Genomic DNA, 20,984 nt, shown 5'->3' on the forward strand with positions numbered 1-20,984 from the left:
CTCTCAGCAATTATCAAGTTCTGGATCATAAACAGGTTCAAGGGGCTCCACATACTCGTCCACACAAGAGTCCTCATTGAGGGAGCCAAGGGTTAAAGTTCGGTGGGGACAACGGGAGGCGATGTGGCCCTTAGCATGGCAACGATAGCATTCGATGTGAGCAGTCGTGGATGGGGCTGGTCCTTTTTCTGTTACAGGTATCGAAAGAGCAGGTGGACCGACAACGCCATATTTAGAGCTAGGAGTGCTACGGTTTGGATTAGGAGTGGAAGAGTGCCCAGAAGGCCCTATATATCTACGTTGTAGCCGCAAAAAAGTTTCAGCTTCCAAGGCGTGGCAATATGCATCTTCCAAAGTGTGCGGACGGAGCCGACGGACTTCACGCTTGATATCGTCACGAAGGCCATGGATAAAGCGAGACATAGTGATGTCAGGGTCTTCACGAATCCCTGCACGTATCTTGTGTTCGATAAAACGAGTGTGGAATTCAGTAACGGTCAAACTTCCTTGTGAAAGGGTCCATAATTGGTCATACAACTGATGGCGATAGAAGGTGGGAAGATATTGTTCGCGAAGCTTTAATTTCATCTCATCCCATAGAGTCACAGGTGGCTGTCCAACTTGGTATAATTGCTCCTCCACGGAGTGCCAATATTGTCTAGCGGCTCCCTGTAGCGTCATCTTACCAATGCGAAGTTTATGAGCATCTGTCAAGTCGTACTAGGCGAAATAGTCTTCCATGGCCTGAACCCAATCAAGAAACATCGTAGGATCCCCACGGCCATCAAAAGTAGGAGTAGTAGGCTTGATGTGGCGGATGACATCGTTGTCAAAATGACGAGGGGGATGAGTATACGGATCATGTGGAACGGGTGGCAAGGTAGGAGCTTGAGAAGTCCCTGGAGGAGGGCCCGTTGTGTGTTGGGTATATGTTGTTAATATTATGTTAACTCGCAATTGTACGGGGCAATTAGTAGTATAGCAAGACAAGTACGAGGTCGTACCCACGAAGACTGAGAAGTTAAAACTAGTTATGTACTTAGATTACCAAATTCAAGAAAGTAGGAGGTTATGTCTAAAACAGAATTTAAAACAAGAGTGGTTGTGATTGTTGAACAAAAGAAGCAAAATGAAATTGCAAACAAAAACAAGTAAACAAATGTAACAAAGAGTGGTTTTAAGAGTTGGAAAACAGATTTTGAGACTAGGGCATTCGAATCACCATAACAATTCAATTCTGGGTTATAAAGATTCAAGTAACAAGTCTAATTCAGATTCAAAGATTGATTCTAGCTAAAGTATGATTAGGCCATGGTGTTTGGTCCTAACCTTGTGTTCCTAATTCCCTAATTTGATCATTTGTTGTCTAACCTAAAATTAAGCATTAGGAACCCATTAAGCATAGAAGAACATTTTAAACAACCAAGTATGTATCTAATCCCTGTTGTCGAATGTCCATACATACTCTTCCTATTCATAGTTCAATTCGAATTAAAGCATGGTGTATACTCTTAATTCAAACCAAGATAGTTAACAAACAAGTTCTAATGGTGATCAATCATTCAAACAAGCATGTTAACTTATAAGCATAATGAATAAGAACATGAATCATGAATCAAACTTGAAACTCCAAACTTATAAACCCAGAATATTCATGTTAGGTTACATCGAAGCCCTAGTTATGGATTTAGCTACTCATAATGGAAAAGAGACTTGAACAGAAATGAGAAAACATAATGAATACAATAAGAGTAGAAAAACCCTTTTTCTGAAGTTCTTGTGGTGTCCAAGGCTTCTCCAAGTGCTTCTCCACTTCTAATGCTTCTCCAAGAGCTTCCCCACTTCTAGAAAGATGTATGAAGGATATGGAGGTGATTTGGGATGAGTTTGAGTGAGTGGTGATGGCTAAGGAAGATGAAATTCGTAGGGAAATGGAAGAGAGGTTTGCTGGAGTTGTTTTGGTGATTGTTGGAGTGTTTGGGATTTTGAGAGTGTTTGAGGATGGTTGGAGTGAATTGTGGGGGTTGTGAATCTCAGGATTTGTTGTGTCTTGAATGTGGAATGGATGTGGTATTTATAGGGAGAGGGGAGTGACAAATCTGAATTCATTATGGCTAATGCATACAACACTTGCATTATAAAAGATGAATTGGTTGATGCACTTCACTAATGCATACAACACTTGCATTATAAAATCTGAATTGGTTTATGCACTTCACCAATAGATCCCACCAGCAGCCCTAGCTCATCTTCATGTCACCATGACCAAGCTTCCAACCAGAAATGATAGCTCATACCTAGCTCACCATGACCAAGCATCCAACCAGCACATGCTGAGGTCAGCATAACCAGCAACTTCAAGGGCTTACAACTTGGGCTTCTCTTAATCAAATTAGGACTTTAAGCACTCGAAATTGAAGTTCAGAATGTCTTCTTTCCAGCCATATATCATTTGGGCCAATCCAAGGTCGGAGGAGGAAGTTAAGGCCAAAACAAATTGCTAACTCATTTTGCGCGCTGATAAAATCCATCCTGAGCATGGCTCTGTGTTTGCTAGGTAATAGACTCCATATTTATCCAATGGGGCTGAATTTTGGATATGTTATAGTACACACCCATTGGAACAACTTTCATGAAGAATGCTGCCTCATCCGAGCTGTGTAGGTTGCTGAAACAAAGCTTGCAATATGACCTACGGAACTGGACTGGCAGGGGGCTGTAGCCAAAATGAGTTTGTCTTTTAAGCTCTTCTTCCATTCATCCAAATTAGGCCTTAACATGCTTGAATTGCATGAATTATGCTCTCTTGCTCTATTGGCCTACAAAACACACAAAGGGAGGGAAATAACTTAGAATTATAGGAACTAAGCAAAATAAGTAAGTAAATTGGGCATGTATATGTATGAAATTATGAGCTTAACACACCCCCAAACTTAGATTTTGCTAGTCCTCGAGCAAAACAAAAGAGAAACAAAGATAAAAACAAAACAAGAAGTTAACTAGACCACTTTCGTAGGTAACTCGATTGCATTGAGCGTATGCAACAAGCCTTTAAACCTCTAGGCATCCCTAGTAGGAGGAGTTGTGTCTCCTGAGGGTTTAACAGATACGATACCCACAAACGTTTTTCTAACTCTACAAAACAAAATGGTTAGAAAAACAACTTTGAAATCAACTAATGAAAATGAAAGAAAGTTTTAGTCATACCTCCAACACCATAGAGTTGCCAAGATAGGTCATCAATCAGTGTGTACAAGTGGAAGCTATAGCTCAAAGGCACACAGTTTCAAAGCAAGCACACTCAAACCTTGAATAGAGAACATGCTTCGACTCTAATTCTCACAGATAACACTCAATCACTCAGAACCTATGTTTTAATTCTCTCAAGAAAGCATAAGTGAGTGTATGAAATAGAAGCACAAATTTGGTTAGATCTCATGAAAGGAATTAAATACTAAGAATAGAGATACACACATACTTACCAGCACCCATGAATACATCCTCAAAGATCAGCTAGGTCTTTCACAATGTTGTAATGAAAGGCTAAGGTTTAGGGGAAATGGAAGAATTGGAAGGAAAAACAAATAACTTAAGAACATACCAAGGTTGCATGCTTCATTAATCTGCAAGGCATCATTGATTTAGATTGGCATGGCAGCAAACTTCATGGTATCTCCTGGCATAGACTTTATTTTTCACACTTAGATCAAATCGAAACACTTTCATCTTCGTTGATTTGATCTGCATCTTCATTAACTTCATTGCACAGATTCACATCATCTTTATTTAGGTACATGGCTGCAACTTCCTTGCTTCAAACTTTATCTTGGCACACCTTGGTATATTTCTAAGCTATAGGGTATGGCTACAATAGGTCAAGTATCTCAGATTGAGATACAAAGGTAGGGAAATGATGAGGGTGATAGAAGAAAAGGCTTTAAGTGTTTGGCTTCAAGAGGGTTGATGGAACACACATATAGGTAGGGTGAAAAGAAAGCACATAGAATGGTTATGCACACATAGCCTAGCATCACTTCAATGAGTTCATTCATGAATGAGAGCAAGCACATGATATCTGCAAAAGAGAATCATCCTTAGTATTCAATCAAAATGGAATAATGAGATCAATTAGAGTGAATTGAAGAAAATAAGTATGGATGAGAAATAGAACACTTTAAACCCTCTCAAGAAAGCAATTAGGCTCGATATAGCTCACTAGGGTAGTCTCCACTATTTTCCTTCAAGAATTTGAGCGTGGTACTTTAGCCACCAGAATTCTAAGAGCAAAAGCTTTGTGAAGTGCAAAATTCTAATATGAAAACCTCAAATAGCAGCTCCATAGCATTGATTGTATGACATTCTTTAAATAAATTAAATAAATTAAAAAAAAAAAAAAAAAAAAAAAAAAATAGTGACAAGAGAACGAAAATTGAAAACACAAATGGATAAGAAAATTGAAATTGAAAACCTTCCCCCCAGACCTGAATTGAACATTGTCCTCAATGTGAAAGCATACAAAAGATGATTGAGAACAAACAAATGATAAAGGGAAAAGTTTAGAAGAAGGTTTAGGAAAAATAAAAAATAAAAAAAATGAATATATAAGCAACTCATGGATGACCAGTTAAGGGCCTCAGAAAACACAGCCAGGGGATCCGGGAAGGTTGGAGGGGTCACAATGGTCCCGCTTAAAACCCAAACTTCTTAGACACCGAAGGTGTCGCCTAAAGAACTCCTAGACACTGTATTGACGGAAGTGCTCACTGGAGTTACCATAAGTTAGCTCATATGAAAAATCTTTTTAAATTTTTAAATTTTTAAATTTTTTTTAAATTTTTATAATAAATAAAAAAAAACAGAAATTTAAAATAATAACAAGTAAAGAGAAAGGATTGAAATGCTCCCCCTTGATGCGATTAGGTCGATTGCTACCAAGCACCTTCTTCTTGAACACATGGGTTGCCTCCCAAGAAGCGCCTTAGTTACTGTCTTGGCAAGACATTGTGCAATCAGCTAAGTTGATGGTACGAAGGGAAGTTGATCTACCACATGGCCAGTTTGGATGCCAGCTGAAACTCCCTCATAGAATGGCTTTAAACGTTGTCCATTTACTTTGAAAGTCGAGCCATCTTTAGGGTTTTGAATCTCCACAGCTCCATAGGGAGAAACATTGACCACGGTGAATGGGCCTTGCCATCTAGACTTCAATTTTCCTGGAAAGAGACGCAAACGTGAGTTAAACAAAAGAACTGACATACCTTTGGAGAACTCTTTCCGTTGAATGTTTCTGTCATGGTAACTCTTGGTTCGTTCTTTGTAAAGCTTTGCATTCTCATAAGACTCATGTCTAATTTCTTCCAATTCATTCAGCTGAAACTTTCTTGCATGGCCTGCCTTGTCTAGATCAAAATTTAACTTCTTGATGGCCCAAAAAGCATTGTGTTCAAGCTCCATTGGCAGGTGACAAGCTTTCCCAAACACAAGACGATAAGGGCTCATTCCAATGGGAGTCTTATATGCTGTCCTATAAGCCCATAATGCATCATTGAGCTTGGCTGCCCAATCTTTCCTTGTATTGTTCACCACCTTCTCCAGGACGTGCTTAATTTCTCTATTGCTTATTTCCACTTGACCAGAAGTTTGCGGATGATATGGTGTAGAGACTCGATGGGTGATGTTGTACTTCTTCATGAGTGCTTCGAATGGCTTGTTACAGAAGTGGCTGCCTCCATCACTAATGACAGCCCTTGGAGTACCAAACCTTGTGAAAATATTATCCTTCAAGAACTTCAGCACCACCTTATAATCATTGGTTTTGGTGGCTATGGCTTCCACCCATTTAGACACATAATCAACAGCAACAAGTATGTAAGTATAACCAAAGGAAGATGGGAATGGTCCCATGAAATCAATACCCCACACATCGAAGAGCTCCACAACAAGTATGTTATTCAATGGCATTTCATTCCTGCGACTTATGTTCCCCATCCTTTGGCACCTATCACACTTAACACAAAAATTAAATGCATCTTTAAATAGAGTGGGCCAAAAGAAACCAGATTGCAGAATTTTAAGTGCTGTTTTCTTAGCTCCAAAGTGACCTCCACAGGCCAATTCGTGGCTATGCCTAAGTATGCTTTCTTGCTCTTCTTCTGGAACACATCTTCTGATGAGTTGATCCGGGCAATGCTTGAATAAGAAAGGTTCATCCCATACATAATGTTTCACCATGGAAAAGAACTTCTTCTTATCCTGAGAAGTTAGATCATTTCTAAGAACACCACAAGCAAGATAATTAACAAAATCAGCATACCATGGCTCTTTGACTTGGGCAGCATATAGTTGTTCATCAGGGAAAGTCTCATTCAAGGGTAGCACAGCTCCTCCTTTTTCTTCAACCACAATTCTGCTCAAATGATCAGCTACCACATTCTCACATCCCTTCTTATCTCGAATCTCCAAATCGAATTCTTGCAGCAAGAGAATCCATCTAATCAAGCGTGGTTTGGCATCCTTCTTAGTGAGCAAGTATCTAAGGGCTGCATGGTCAGAATAAACAATTACTTTAGAACCAACAAGGTAAGAACGAAATTTTTCTAAAGCAAAAACCACAGCAAGCAACTCCTTCTCTGTTGTGGAGTAGTTGATTTGAGCATCATTCAAGGTCCGGCTAGCATAATGAATCACATGGGGCAGCTTGTTCTTCTTTTGACCTAAAACTGCACCAATAGCAAAGTCAGAGGCATCACACATTATTTCAAATGGTAAAGACCAATCCGGAGCTATGATAATAGGGGCTGAAGTTAGCTCCCTCTTCAAGGTAGAAAAAGCTTCCATGCAAGCTTCATTAAACTCAAAAACAGCATCCTTAGCAAGGAGATTACACAATGGCCTTGTAATGCTTGAGAAATTTTTGATGAACCTTCTATAGAATCCAGCATGACCTAGAAAGCTTCTAATTCCTTTAACAGAGGTAGGGGGTGGAAGATTTGAGATGAGGTCGATCTTGGCTTTATCCACTTCGATTCCCTTGCTTGAAATCACATGGCCTAGTACAATGCATTGTCTCACCATGAAGTGACACTTCTCCCAATTCAAAATCAGATTTGTTTCCTGGCATCTTTTAAGCACTAGAGACAAGTGGTGAAGACAATTATCAAAAGAGGAACCAAAAACTGAAAAATCATCCATAAATACCTCAATGAATCGTTCCACCATATCTGAAAAGATTGACATCATGCATCTTTGGAAAGTTGCTGGGGCATTGCATAAACCGAATGGCATCCTTCTATAAGCAAACGTACCAAATGGGCATGTGAATGTGGTTTTCTCTTGGTCTTCCGGAGCAATGGGAATTTGATTATAACCTGAAAAACCATCAAGAAAACAATAGTAAGCATGGCCAGATAAACGTTCAAGCATTTGATCAATAAAAGGTAAGGGGAAATGATCTTTTCTAGTGGATGTGTTCAACTTCCTGTAATCAATGCAAACTCTCCAACCAGTGACAGTTCGTGTAGGAACTAGCTCATTCTTCTCATTCTTCACAACGGTGATTCCGGACTTCTTTGGAACAACTTGCACAGGGCTCACCCACTTAGAATCTGAAATTGGGTAGATGATTCCTACATCGAGTAGCTTTAAAACTTCAGCTCTAACCACCTCTTTCATGTTGGGATTTAGCCTCCTTTGGGCATCACGAGATGGTTTGCTGTCTTCTTCCATTAAAATCCGGTGCATGCACATGCTTGGACTAATTCCTTTGATGTCTGCTATGGTCCACCCAATGGCTGTTTTATGCTCTTTTAGAACTTTAATTAAGCTCTCTTCTTCATGTGAGGAGAGACCTGCAGCAATTATAACAGGGAGAGTTTCGTTAGCACCCAAATATGTATATTTAAGATTATTGGGAAGAGGTTTAAGTTCTAGCTTTGGTGGGATGACAATGGATGGCTCCAATTTCGTGGATGATGGTCCAAGAGGCTCGATTGGTGGCCTAAAGGATGGTGGGTATGGCGGAAACACTTCTAAGGCAGCCACCACTTCTTGGAACTCCGGTTCACAAAGATCTTCCTCTTCTTGTGTTAAGACAGCTTCTAGAGCATCATTAGACTTTCTCTGCAAAATTTTGGAAGAAACCTCATGATCCACAACATCAATTGAAAAGCAAGAATCAAGAGAGATAGAAGGTTGAGATAGAGCATTAAGCATTTTAAATTCAACAGTTTCACCCAAAACAGTCATGGAGAGAGTGCTATCTTTCACTTTGATGATTGTGTCCGCAGTGGCCATGAATGGCCTGCCTAGGAGAATGGGATCAACACGATCTCCATTTGGATTGTCTTCCATGTCCATCACTACAAAATCAGCAGGGAGAATTAGTGTATTAACTTGAACTAGAATATCTTCTACAATACCTTTTGGATATTTTATAGAATGATCAGCTAGTTCAAGTCGCATTGAAGTCTTCTTCATCCCTTCTAAGCCAAGCTCTTGATAAACTGAATATGGCAAAACATTGATGCTTGCTCCCAAGTCCAACATGGCTCTTCCAACCTTCTTGCCTCCAATGTTAATGGGAATGTCAAAGCTGCCAGGATCATCTAGTTTTGGTGGAAGCTTCCTTTGCAATACAGCACTTACATTCTGGTCGAGCTTTACTCCTTCATTTGGAGCGAAATTGAGCTTGTGAGTTTTCAAGTCCTTGATGAATTTTCCATATGCAGGAATCTGTTCAATAAGATCAAGCAAAGGCAAATTGATATTAACTTTACTCAAAATATCATAAATCTCTTTAAAAGCCTTATCTTGCTTTGCTTTCTTAAGACGGCCTGGAAATGGAATCTGTGGAACATATGGAGCGGGTGGCACGTATCTATCTTCTTGAAGATGTGGTGGCACAAATTTGTCATCCCTTTTATGCAATTGGAATTGATCGGATTTCTGAGAATCTGATTTGGCCTTAGGAGCAGATTGAGAAGTTTTGAGTTGTTCTCCTTCCGTGGCCATGGTCTCCTCCTCTTCATTTTCTACAATCACAACATCATTTGAAAGATTAGAATCATCTTTATTATCAATGATCTTACCTGATCTGAGCACATGAATGGCCTTGGCTTCTGGGTTCTTTGGATTGATCTCAGTTTGGCTTGGCCATTTCCCAGGCACTCTTTGAGTTATTTCAGCAGCTATTTGGCCTAATTGGACTTCCAATTTGGAGATGGCAGCTTGTGTAGTTTGCTGAAAATTGGATTGGTTGATTGCCATCTGCTTCACTATATCTTCCAATGATGATGATGATTGTTGTGGCCTTTGGAATGAAGGGGGATTTGCTTGATTCTGGGTATTTCTCCATGAAAAGTTTGGATGATTCCTCCAACCTGGATTATAACTTTGAGAGTATGGATCATTTCTTGGACCTTGGTTGTAGGAATTTACCAACTTAGCTTGCTCTTGCACAAATTCTGGATATCCAGCCCCAAGTGGACAAGCTGTGGTAGCATGGTCATGAGATTCACAAATGCTACACACTTCCTTCGGAGGGCTTCTTGAGTTTAATGCAAGAAGAGCATCTAGCTTTTGTTCCAGTTTTGAAATCTGCACACTAGAAGCATCATTAGAACCACTAATAACACGTTTACCTCTTGTATCCGTATGTTGGGTCTCCATTGCTATCTCCTCAAAGAGTTCGTACGTTTCTTCTGGAGTTTTGGTTTTAAAAGAACCACCTGCAAAATTGGTGACTATATTATGACTAGAAGGGGTTAGTCCTTTATAAAACATACGCATTTGAAGCTTCAATGGAATCCCATGATGAGGACATTGGTTGAGCAACCCATTGAATTTCTCCCATGCTTCACAAAACGATTCATCATCTTGCTGTGCAAATAACAAGATCTTGTCCCTAAGCATGTCGGTCTTTTGCGTGGAGAAGTATTTTTCCAGGAACTTCTTTTGAATGGCAGACCATGTAGTGAGTGAACCAGGCTTCAAAGAATTCAACCAATACTTCGCCTTATCCTTTAAAGTGTATGGAAACACTCTCATTCGAAGTTGATCTTCTGTCACACCTGTCAAGGGAAAAGAACTCACAACATTAAAAATATCCTTTATATGAGTCAATGGATCTTCATTAGGTAAACCATAAAAGGAAGGCAGCATATTAAGATGAGAAGATTTAAGCTCATAATTTCGAGCTACAGTGGGCAGCAAAATGCTTGAAGGAGATGCTGGAATTGTTGGGATATCAAGTTCTCCCATGAACTCAATGGCAGCCATCATTTCTTCTTCTTCTTGGTCTGAACTTGCTTCCGAATTTGAAAGTGAAGAACCGGGAAGTTCAGTGTGGAGAGCAAGACTTGTAAATGTAGCAAGAGCTTGCTCTTTTGCAGTTGACAACTCCCTTTCTAGACGATTCTGAATTTCAGAGGTCACTCGTCTGGGTTGCAATGATGGTCCTGCGTTCAAAGATCTAGAACGTTGGAACGAAGACCTCACTTGTTCAAGTAATGGATTTTTAGACATAAACTACCTGAAACAGAAAATTAGATTAATTAGAAACACTAAAAAGAATAGGGTAACCTTGGGCACATAACCAGGGAAGAACTTTCGTTCAGTCCCCGGCAACGGCGCCAAAATTTGTTGTTAATATTATGTTAACTCGCAATTGTACGGGGCAATTAGTAGTATAGCAAGACAAGTACGAGGTCGTACCCACGAAGACTGAGAAGTTAAAACTAGTTATGTACTTAGATTACCAAATTCAAGAAAGTAGGAGGTTATGTCTAAAACAGAATTTAAAACAAGAGTGGTTGTGATTGTTGAACAAAAGAAGCAAAATGAAATTGCAAACAAAAACAAGTAAACAAATGTAACAAAGAGTGGTTTTAAGAGTTGGAAAACAGATTTTGAGACTAGGGCATTCGAATCACCATAACAATTCAATTCTGGGTTATAAAGATTCAAGTAACAAGTCTAATTCAGATTCAAAGATTGATTCTAGCTAAAGTATGATTAGGCCATGGTGTTTGGTCCTAACCTTGTGTTCCTAATTCCCTAATTTGATCATTTGTTGTCTAACCTAAAATTAAGCATTAGGAACCCATTAAGCATAGAAGAACATTTTAAACAACCAAGTATGTATCTAATCCCTGTTGTCGAATGTCCATACATACTCTTCCTATTCATAGTTCAATTCGAATTAAAGCATGGTGTATACTCTTAATTCAAACCAAGATAGTTAACAAACAAGTTCTAATGGTGATCAATCATTCAAACAAGCATGTTAACTTATAAGCATAATGAATAAGAACATGAATCATGAATCAAACTTGAAACTCCAAACTTATAAACCCAGAATATTCATGTTAGGTTACATCGAAGCCCTAGTTATGGATTTAGCTACTCATAATGGAAAAGAGACTTGAACAGAAATGAGAAAACATAATGAATACAATAAGAGTAGAAAAACCCTTTTTCTGAAGTTCTTGTGGTGTCCAAGGCTTCTCCAAGTGCTTCTCCACTTCTAATGCTTCTCCAAGAGCTTCCCCACTTCTAGAAAGATGTATGAAGGATATGGAGGTGATTTGGGATGAGTTTGAGTGAGTGGTGATGGCTAAGGAAGATGAAATTCGTAGGGAAATGGAAGAGAGGTTTGCTGGAGTTGTTTTGGTGATTGTTGGAGTGTTTGGGATTTTGAGAGTGTTTGAGGATGGTTGGAGTGAATTGTGGGGGTTGTGAATCTCAGGATTTGTTGTGTCTTGAATGTGGAATGGATGTGGTATTTATAGGGAGAGGGGAGTGACAAATCTGAATTCATTATGGCTAATGCATACAACACTTGCATTATAAAAGATGAATTGGTTGATGCACTTCACTAATGCATACAACACTTGCATTATAAAATCTGAATTGGTTGATGCACTTCACCAATAGATCCCACCAGCAGCCCTAGCTCATCTTCATGTCACCATGACCAAGCTTCCAACCAGAAATGATAGCTCATACCTAGCTCACCATGACCAAGCATCCAACCAGCACATGCTGAGGTCAGCATAACCAGCAACTTCAAGGGCTTACAACTTGGGCTTCTCTTAATCAAATTTGGACTTTAAGCACTCGAAATTGAAGTTCAGAATGTCTTCTTTCCAGCCATATGTTATTTGGGCCAATCCAAGGTCGGAGGAGGAAGTTAAGGCCAAAACAAATTGCTAACTCATTTTCCGCGCTGATAAGATCCATCCTGAGCATGGTTCTGTGTTTGCTAGGTAACGGACTCCAGATTTATCCAATAGGGCTGAATTTTGGATATGTTATAGTACACACCAATTGGAACAACTTTAATGAAGAATGTGGCCTCATTCGAGCTATGTAGGTTGTTGAAACAAAGCTTGCAATATGACCTACGGAACTGGACTGGCAGGGGGCTGTAGCCAAAATGAGTTTGTCTTTAAGCTCTTCATCCATTCATCCAAATTAGGCCTTAACATGCTTGAATTGCATGAATTATGCTCTCTAAAGCCATCATTATTACCTAAAGCTCAATGAACTGAAAGATAAACACAAAAAGGATTAAAAGCACAAGTTTAACTCAAAAACATAACCAAATCATAAGCTAGAAGGGTACAAAATGATATACAATTATGAACCGATCAGTATAATGGGGCTGTGGCATAGACCCAGTTGAGCTATGCGACATGTCGTATGGCACAGTCTTAAGTTTGTGATCCAACGGTGGATTGGGCAAAAGGCCACTTGTCAGCGGTGGCATAGACGAGCTCGAGAGCACCGCTGAGGTAGAAGAAGGTTCAGCAGGTCAAGTCCGAAAGTTGTTGATACGCAGCTGAACAGAGTCTTGGAGTTTGGCGATGGCGAGGTCCGTCGTCGCACGATGTTCTTTGAGGTCAGTGCTGAGCTTGGAGAGCTGGGTTTCTATGCCAACGATGTCTTCAGAAACCTTGTCTTGGAACGCATGACATTGTTCCGCAAGGTTGGCCACGGTTTGGGGTGCCATGGCAGAGAGCAAATGCAAGCGAAAGGGAGGGTAGGCTCTGATTACCAATTGATGTAGAACAGCCCAAGTAGATTTAGAGTAGACACTTGAGCAATATAACAGAGAAGAATTAGAGGTCGAAGAGACGAAGGGAAAGGGAAGGAATCAGAGAGCTTAAAGTCAGGAAATTTATCATTAATCAAGTCTGCCTTAAAAGATTACAAACAACTCTATTTATAGAGACAAAACCCTTTTTAGCCTAGGAGAAGGAAAAGTAAACTTTCAGAAATAGGAAAGCAAATTAACTAATAAGAGATCCTTTACAAGAATGAATCTTTAAGAACTAGGAAAACTAATAATAGGAAAGCTAATCCAAGTAGAATTAGGAAAACCAATCCAAGTAGAATTAGGAAAACTAATAATATGCATTCTGCATCAGTTTCTTTCCTTAGTATTTAGTTTTCGAAGCTATCTACATTTTGAATGACGACATTATATGCTTGTGTAAGCTTTTGGTGCCCAAATCATTCACAATGATGGGTGCTATTTTTGCTGAAATCTTAAAATCTTTACATTGTTTGGGTGGGTTAAGGGGGGCTACAGTAGTTTTTGATTGTTGCATGCACGCATTGGATAAATGGGTGTCAAGTGAAACGCACTGATGACTTTAATCTAAAATTCATTGAAAAGGTTGTTGCTTTAAATTACCAAGTTCGGTTGTTTTAGTTGTTTCCTTGTGGACTCCTAGTTGAGTTCATATCCTCCTCATATTCATCAATTCAACGAAGAAATTTAGAGTGCTATAATAAGCAAGCAGCATCCCTCCCTGTTGTAAAGATTTCGTATTTGCACTGAAACATGGCATGGCATCTGTCTAAGTTGCTATTTTCAATTTTGCATGGTTCAATGGAAGAAAGTTTCAAACTTTCTTTCATGAAAGTAATTCTGGTTTTATTTTGTGTCTGTGCTTCTATTTGCTTTGAGCTTCTTACAAGGTCTGGTTCTAGACTCGTAGGAACAAGTACTGCGTTTTTATCTAGCAAGTTGTCCAGAAAACATAAATTTTTTCTATCCGAATATATTGTGCAGTGAATTTCAGTTTTTGGTTTAATTTCAACTTTCTACTGTGTCAATGCTACAAGGATACTTTAGCTATTTTCAAAGAGCCTAAGATTCTTTCAAGTTTGAGCCAAACTCTTTTATTGTACTCACTGCCTCTGATCAAGCCAGGAAGCTCAGTAAGTTCCTACAGTTGCTAGTCTGCTGAGAACAACAACACATGGCATGCAGATAATTATCCTTTCTTGCACTGATTGGGGGTCATGCTCACACTACTACAAAAATCGAAATAGACGACGGTAATCCACCGTCGTGTATTCAGTTTTTCAACCGTCGTGAAATCGAGCGACATCTTTTGATGCATAAAACCACGACGATAAATCCCCGTCGTCTATTATTTGTAAAGACGACGCTTTTACTCAAAACCGTCGTCTATTATGAAGTAAAGACGACCCTTTTTATATGAAAATGGTCTTCTATTATGAAGTAAAGACGACGGTTTTTTTATAAAAAGGGTCGTCTATTATATGTAAAGACGACGTTTTTTTTTATAAAAAGGGTCGTCTATTATATGTAAAGACGACGGTTTTTTTATAAAAAGGGTCGTCTATTATGAAGTAAAGACGACCCTTTTTATATGAAAATGGTCGTCTATTATGAAGTAAAGACGACCCTTTTCATATAAAAAGGGTTGTCTATTATATGTAAAGACAACGGTTTTTTTATAAAAAGAGTCGTCTATTATTAAGTAAAGAACTATGTTTTATTATATCCAAAGACGTCGGTTTTGTTAAAAAGCCATCATCTATTAAATGTGAAGACGACGATTTCTTGAAATATTGTCATCTATTAACTCCAAGACAACGATGTTGTAGTAAAACCGTCGTTGATTGTATATAAAAAGACGTTATGGTGTTAAAAGAGGTCATTGATAATATATACAGATGACGGTTTTTCCAATAAAAGCATCGTTTTATTATCTTTAGTTTTTTGAAGAGTCAATAGTTATTACATAGTCAACCAATCTTTATTCTATTACATACATACTTCCTACCTATATAATTAGAAATAACGGAGCTCACAAATTCTACTAATTTGATTTTAACTTCATCAATTTGTTCTTGGGTTGACTTAGCTCTGCCTTCTTGCACATTTTCCAAGTTGTTGGTGTCGGAAAAGGAAAGACCTGCACGAAAGAGACCCCAATACTCTTAAACATAAACTTGTTTAGCAGTAACCTAACCTTAGCAAAAAGATCTATGTAGCTCTAGAATGACAGCAGAACACAATTGGCATAATTGGCAAAGTACCTGTTCTTGTGGTGGCACCATAACAAATGAAAAATCAGAGATTCAGAAAATTAACAATGAAATTCCAAAATAATTAAAGTAAACAACAAAAACAAAAAGTATTTTGGACCTGATGACGTTGTCGGTCCAAAAACAAACGGATCTAGTGAGGGATGGGTATGTTTTGCCTCATCTTCTTCGTCAGCTTCTTCTTGATTACGAATGCCTTGTGGAACGGCTGTGCATATTTATAAAAAACCCAAATGAGAAACTCAAATCCCACGAAATTAGCACAATACATGAACAAACATATATATATATATATATATATATATATATATATATATATATATATATATATATATATATATATATATATATATATATATATACCGATTTCCATAAGTCTTTCTAGATCGAGTCGCTGAGTTTGATGAGCGAGTTGAGTGCCTGAGAGCGAGATCTTCTTTGAAGAAAGTGAAGGTCGAGATCTTTCAAATCAAACCTTTCAACCAGCTTTGATTCTCAAATACAGAACCTCCCTCTACATCTTATGGATCTGCGAAGACCTCAATCTCTCAACTCCTTCATTGATATCGATTTTTTTGATGATTTTGTAGAGAGTTTCATGAGGGTGTTTTAGAGAGTGCAGGAGGGTTTCAAGGAGGGAGAGATAAGGTTTTCAGAGACGGGGGAAAATCTGAAAATTTGTCGAGCGCGAATTCACTTAAGTGGCCTTTTTTTAGCGTGTTTTAAAAGACGACGCTTGTTAATGAGAGATAAGGTTTTCAAAGACGGGTGAAAATTTGAAAATTTATCGAGCGCGAATTCACTTAAGCGGCCATTTTTTAGCGTGTTTTAAAAGACGATGCCTTTATAAAAAAACCGTCATCTTAACATATAATAGACGACCCTTTTTTTTAAAAACCGTCATCTTTACTTCACAATAGACGACCCTTTTTTTTAAAAAGAGTCATCTTTACTTCATAATAGACGACCCTCTTTTTTAAAAAACCGTCATCTTTACTTCATAATAGACGACCCTTTTCATATAAAAAGGTCGTCTTTACTTAATAATAGACGACCCTTTTTATAAAAAAAAAACCGTCGTCTTTACATATAATAGACGACCATTTTCATATAAAAAGGGTTGTCTTTACTTCATAATAGACGACCCTTTTTATATGAAAAGGGTCGTCTTTACTTCATAATAGACGACCATTTTCATATAAAAAGGGTCATCTTTACTTCATAATAGACGACCCTTTTTTTTAAAAAACCGTCATCTTTACTTCACAATAGACGACCCTTTTTTTATTTATACTTTCATTAAATACAACATAAGATTTTGTGGTATCCACTAGTGTAAATATTTTAAATTGAAGATCAAATTGAGTCATTGTATTCATATAGGGTCAAGGAGTGTAGCTGTAAAAAATCATCAAAATCGGAGTTAAAATAACCGTTAAATCGTGATTTTTCGTTTATAACCGTCGAAATGTTTTGTCCCGTTACTTGATCTCTGATTTTTTTTTTTCCGATTTTTGGCGTATATGATCTCGATGTGTAAACAAACAAGTTTGACGGTTGGATCGTTGAAATTAGTTTCGTAGAATGCGTATGCTATCAAAACAATATATTCACTAACAATTAAGAGTTTATTTATACTTTTATTAAATATAACATAAGATTTTGTGGTATCCACTAGTGTAAATATTTTAAATTGACGATCGAATGCAGTCATTGTATTCATATAGGGTCAAGGAGTGTAGCTGTAAAAAATCATCAAAATCAGAGTTGAAATAACCGTTAAATCATGATTTTTCGTTTATAACCGTCGAAAAGTTTTGTCCTATTACTTAATCTCTGAATGTTTATTTTTTCCGATTTTTGCATATATGATCTCGAAGTGTAAACAAACAAATTTGACGGTTGGATAGCTGAAACTAGTTTCGTAGAATGCGTATGCCATCAAAACAATATATTCACTAACAATTAAGAGTTTATTTATACTTTTATTAAATATAACATAAGATTTTGTGGTATCCACTAGTGTAAATATTTAAAATTGACGATTGAATGCAGTCATTGTATTCATATAGGGTCAAGGAGTGTAACTGTAAAAAATCATCAAAATCAGAGTTGAAATAACCGTTAAATCGTGATTTTTCGTTTATAACCGTCGAAATATTTTGTCCAATTACTTAATCTCTGAATGTCCTTTTTATAAAAACAACCGTCGTCTTTACATATAATAGACGACCCTTTTTATAAAAAAAACCGTCGTCTTTACATATAATAGACGACCCTTTTTATATGAAAAGGGTCATCTTTACTTCATAATAGACAACCATTTTCATATAAAAAGGGTCGTCTTTACTTCATAATAGACGACCCTTTTTATAAAAAAACCGTCGTCTTTACTTAATAATAGACGACCCTTTTTATAAAAAAAAACAGTCATCTTTACATATAATAGACGACAGTTCTTTCAAAACAACCATGTCTTTACCAAAAAAAGGACACTTGATTTTTAAAAGACGACGCTTGTCAGTGGCGGACCTAGACTTTCGTTCATCTGGGGGCTTAAAAAAATTCAATGGGCTATGTGGGGGCTTTACTTGAGAATGACCTAAAAATAATTAAAAATAATGAATTTAAATGGGATTATATGGCTGAAGTTTTTGGGTAAGTGTGGGCAGCTGCCCATAGTTGGCATTAATTGGGTCCGCCCCTGACGCTTGTCATACCTGCTGTCGTTGTTTTTTGGTCATATTTTAACTCTGAAGAAAAGCTTTTTAATAAGACGACGCTTTTTTATTTGTGTGCGTCGTTATAAAAAAATTCTCAACAGTATCTCCATTTTTTAGTTGTTTAAGTCACTTATCCACGACGATTTTTTGTTACCATCGTCTTTTTAAAAACAACGACGGTTTTTTGTTCTACCGTCGTCTTTTTTTGGTCGTCTTTTGCTCTTTTTGTAGTAGTGTCACCTCTTAAATGATGTAAATTTTTGAGGTCTGTGATAATTTTGACAGATGCTAGTGTAGTAAAACCGAAAGACATGCAGATTCGATGGATTAGTTAGCAGAGAACCTTACATCACACCTGGATTGAAGCTTATACTATTGCACTAAAAACTCTTTTTTCACCCACTAGTTACTTCTTGATGTTGCATTTACAATTTTATTTACAATCTGTCATTAAGAGTTTGTTGGTGTTACTATGATTTCTTTCCCCCCCTCTCTTTTTCTCCCAAAGATAGTTTAAGGATATTCATTAATTATATTTGTTTTTGTAGGCGAGTAGAGTCATAGAGCTGCACGATGGGTCGAAGCAGAAATAGAAGACGGAAGCAGCAGAATCTTGTTAATCTGGATTGGACAGAGCTGCCTCGAGGTATCCTTGAGATCATCTTTAAGCGACTGACTCTGACTGATTGTGTATCTGTTAGTGGTGTTTGCAAAGCCTGGAGACATGTTGTTGCACAAGAACTTGCTGGTTGGCAAAGCGGTGGTGTGCCATGGCTCATGACGTGTGAAAAAGATAGAGAGGTAAGAACTTGTACATTGGGACATTGTGTTTCCCGAGGCTTATGGAAGATATTGTTGGGGATCATATCAAGATTGGTTGATTCTAGTATAACAAATTGGTTGTTTCTATCTTGAGATTAGCTTGTTGAATCCATTCTCTAGGAACAAAACTGATCTTCCCAAAACATGAAACTTTTATCATAAGATTGTTCTCTCAGGGCTTCCCATCCTTGAAAACTATGCTTGCATGCTTGTTCATAGTGAATGTCGGGAGCTTTCTTTTTGGGTCCCAGGAGCTGAATCATGGCTTAAACATAAACTGGATGGTGAGCCATTTGAGGATGCTGTCTTCTGTGATGGAAGTTTCTATCTTATGAGCAATGATTATAACATTTGGCAGATTAATGCTGCTAATATCTTTGCTAGCATTAGAACATATGATACTTATGAGGTAAAAATAGATTGTCATGAAGTAATAATGTCAGAGGAGCAGGAAAATAGTGGTGTGTTGAAGTATCTTGTGGAATTTTGTGGGGAGCTTCTTCTTGTTTGTAGGCTTTATAACACCAAAGCAGAGGCTATTCTTGAAACACATGCTTTCAAAGTATATTCATTGGATTTTAGCCTGATGTCCTGGAAGAGGGTGCATGATTTGGTTTGGGGGATAAAATCTTATTTGTAGGCAAATGTTGTTCGCGATCTTTGTCTTCAACGGAACTTGGTGTTGCGATGAGGAATCGTATCTATTTCTCTAATGATCATGCTGCTCCATGTTGGAACGAATGGGATTCCAATCATCTTTATGGAATTTCAGCTAGGCTTAATCTGAACAATGCTGGAAGAAAGGATTGGGGTGTGTTCAGCCTTGGGAATGGAACTCATGAGGATTTTTGCTTTCGTGGCAATCTAGACAGATGGGGACCGATTTGGTTAGCTTGCCCCCAATGGTGGTGCTGTAGGAAATTGGCTGTTAACCGATATAGTAACTAGTAAATGTAGCTCATCTATGGGGATCGTGGCATGGCAGGGATTCTCTTTTTGCTATTTTGTTCCACTTAGCATATCACAGGGAAGGAGCTTATTTCAGTGATTATGAGAGTTTGAAGATGCTCCATGTACAAGCTAGACGCGCAGCAGCATCCACAAAGGGCTCCCTAAATCACCTCCTTAGACAAATTTTAGGGAGGAATTATAAAAATGCAACTCCAACCATGCTCCATATCCACCTCCTAAAATAGGGAGTCCTCTAGGAGCTCCTAAATCTGAGGAGAGAGAAAAGACTCCTAGTGATTCCCTATAATTTAATGCTGCTTTATTTAATGAGTATTTGAAACCTTTATTTAATGTTAACTATTTTTTTTAATAGAGATGGACTAATCAAAAAAGAGTTATAGCATTTATGACTCTCCAAATTAGGGAATATGGTTGGAGTTGAAATTTTTTAGAGAGCTCCTAAAATAACTTTCTTATATTTTTAGCTAAATTTTAGCTAAGAAATAGAGAGCATCATTGTGGATGCTCTTAGTAGCAGCATACCTTTTGTAAGTAGAAAAATATCAGACATATTATATTATAATTAGTGAAACATGTCCCTGCGTGGTCGGTGCTTGCGGTGGTCGAATGCAAATCCAGCCTACCTTTACATTAACAAAGCTTTCTTTTATTCAAAGTTGTTTGGGCGTCGAGACTGTTTCTCATCGAGTCATCCCTATGTTTTAAATGGACAACATATCTCTTATGTTTTCAATGAGAAAACTGGAATGTCAAACTCCCATTTCAGTTTTCAATGAGAAAACTGGCCTTGACCTTTTCAGTTTGGCAATTAGTAGAGCTGACCTATTTTGAGTAGAGTATGTATTGCAGAGGAAAAAAAAAGACATCATACCATACATAAATTAAAATATATATATTTGGCAAATGTGAATTATGCTAGTTGGGTTCGTTCGTCCATTATCGAATCATTCTTTTTCTAAATTAAATTAATTTAGAGTAATTTAGACCATCAATTATATTAAAAATAATATGTGTATGAGAGAAAGATCAAACGTGAACTCTTAGTAGACTAAAATTAAAATAAACAACATAAAAATCTACTCTCTTTTTTTCATTTATTAA

At 37.7% G+C, this 20,984-nt stretch overlaps 1 non-coding gene and 2 pseudogenes across 2 annotated transcripts in view; 2 read left to right on the top strand and 1 right to left on the bottom strand.

The window, feature by feature from the left end:
• The window catches only part of LOC110771924 (putative F-box protein At1g44080), a 33,721-nt pseudogene extending 13,805 nt beyond the window's left edge, over nt 1–19,916 (top strand). The window contains exon 6 of the transcript XR_015836557.1: nt 18,638–19,916. The product of XR_015836557.1 is annotated as a putative F-box protein At1g44080 (transcript). The remainder of the gene's footprint in view (nt 1–18,637) is intronic.
• Nucleotides 4–13,009, bottom strand: LOC148293754 (uncharacterized; annotated as a pseudogene).
• LOC148293755 (small nucleolar RNA R71) lies at nt 9,803–9,909 on the top strand. Its single transcript, XR_015836839.1, has one exon. It is a non-coding gene; the product is annotated as a small nucleolar RNA R71 (small nucleolar RNA).
• Nucleotides 19,917–20,984: the final 1,068 nt, after the last annotated feature.

Source organism: Prunus avium, chromosome 6 (assembly GCF_965620075.1).
Source record: "Prunus avium chromosome 6, drPruAviu1.hap1.1, whole genome shotgun sequence".
Lineage (NCBI taxonomy): Eukaryota > Viridiplantae > Streptophyta > Magnoliopsida > Rosales > Rosaceae > Prunus > Prunus avium.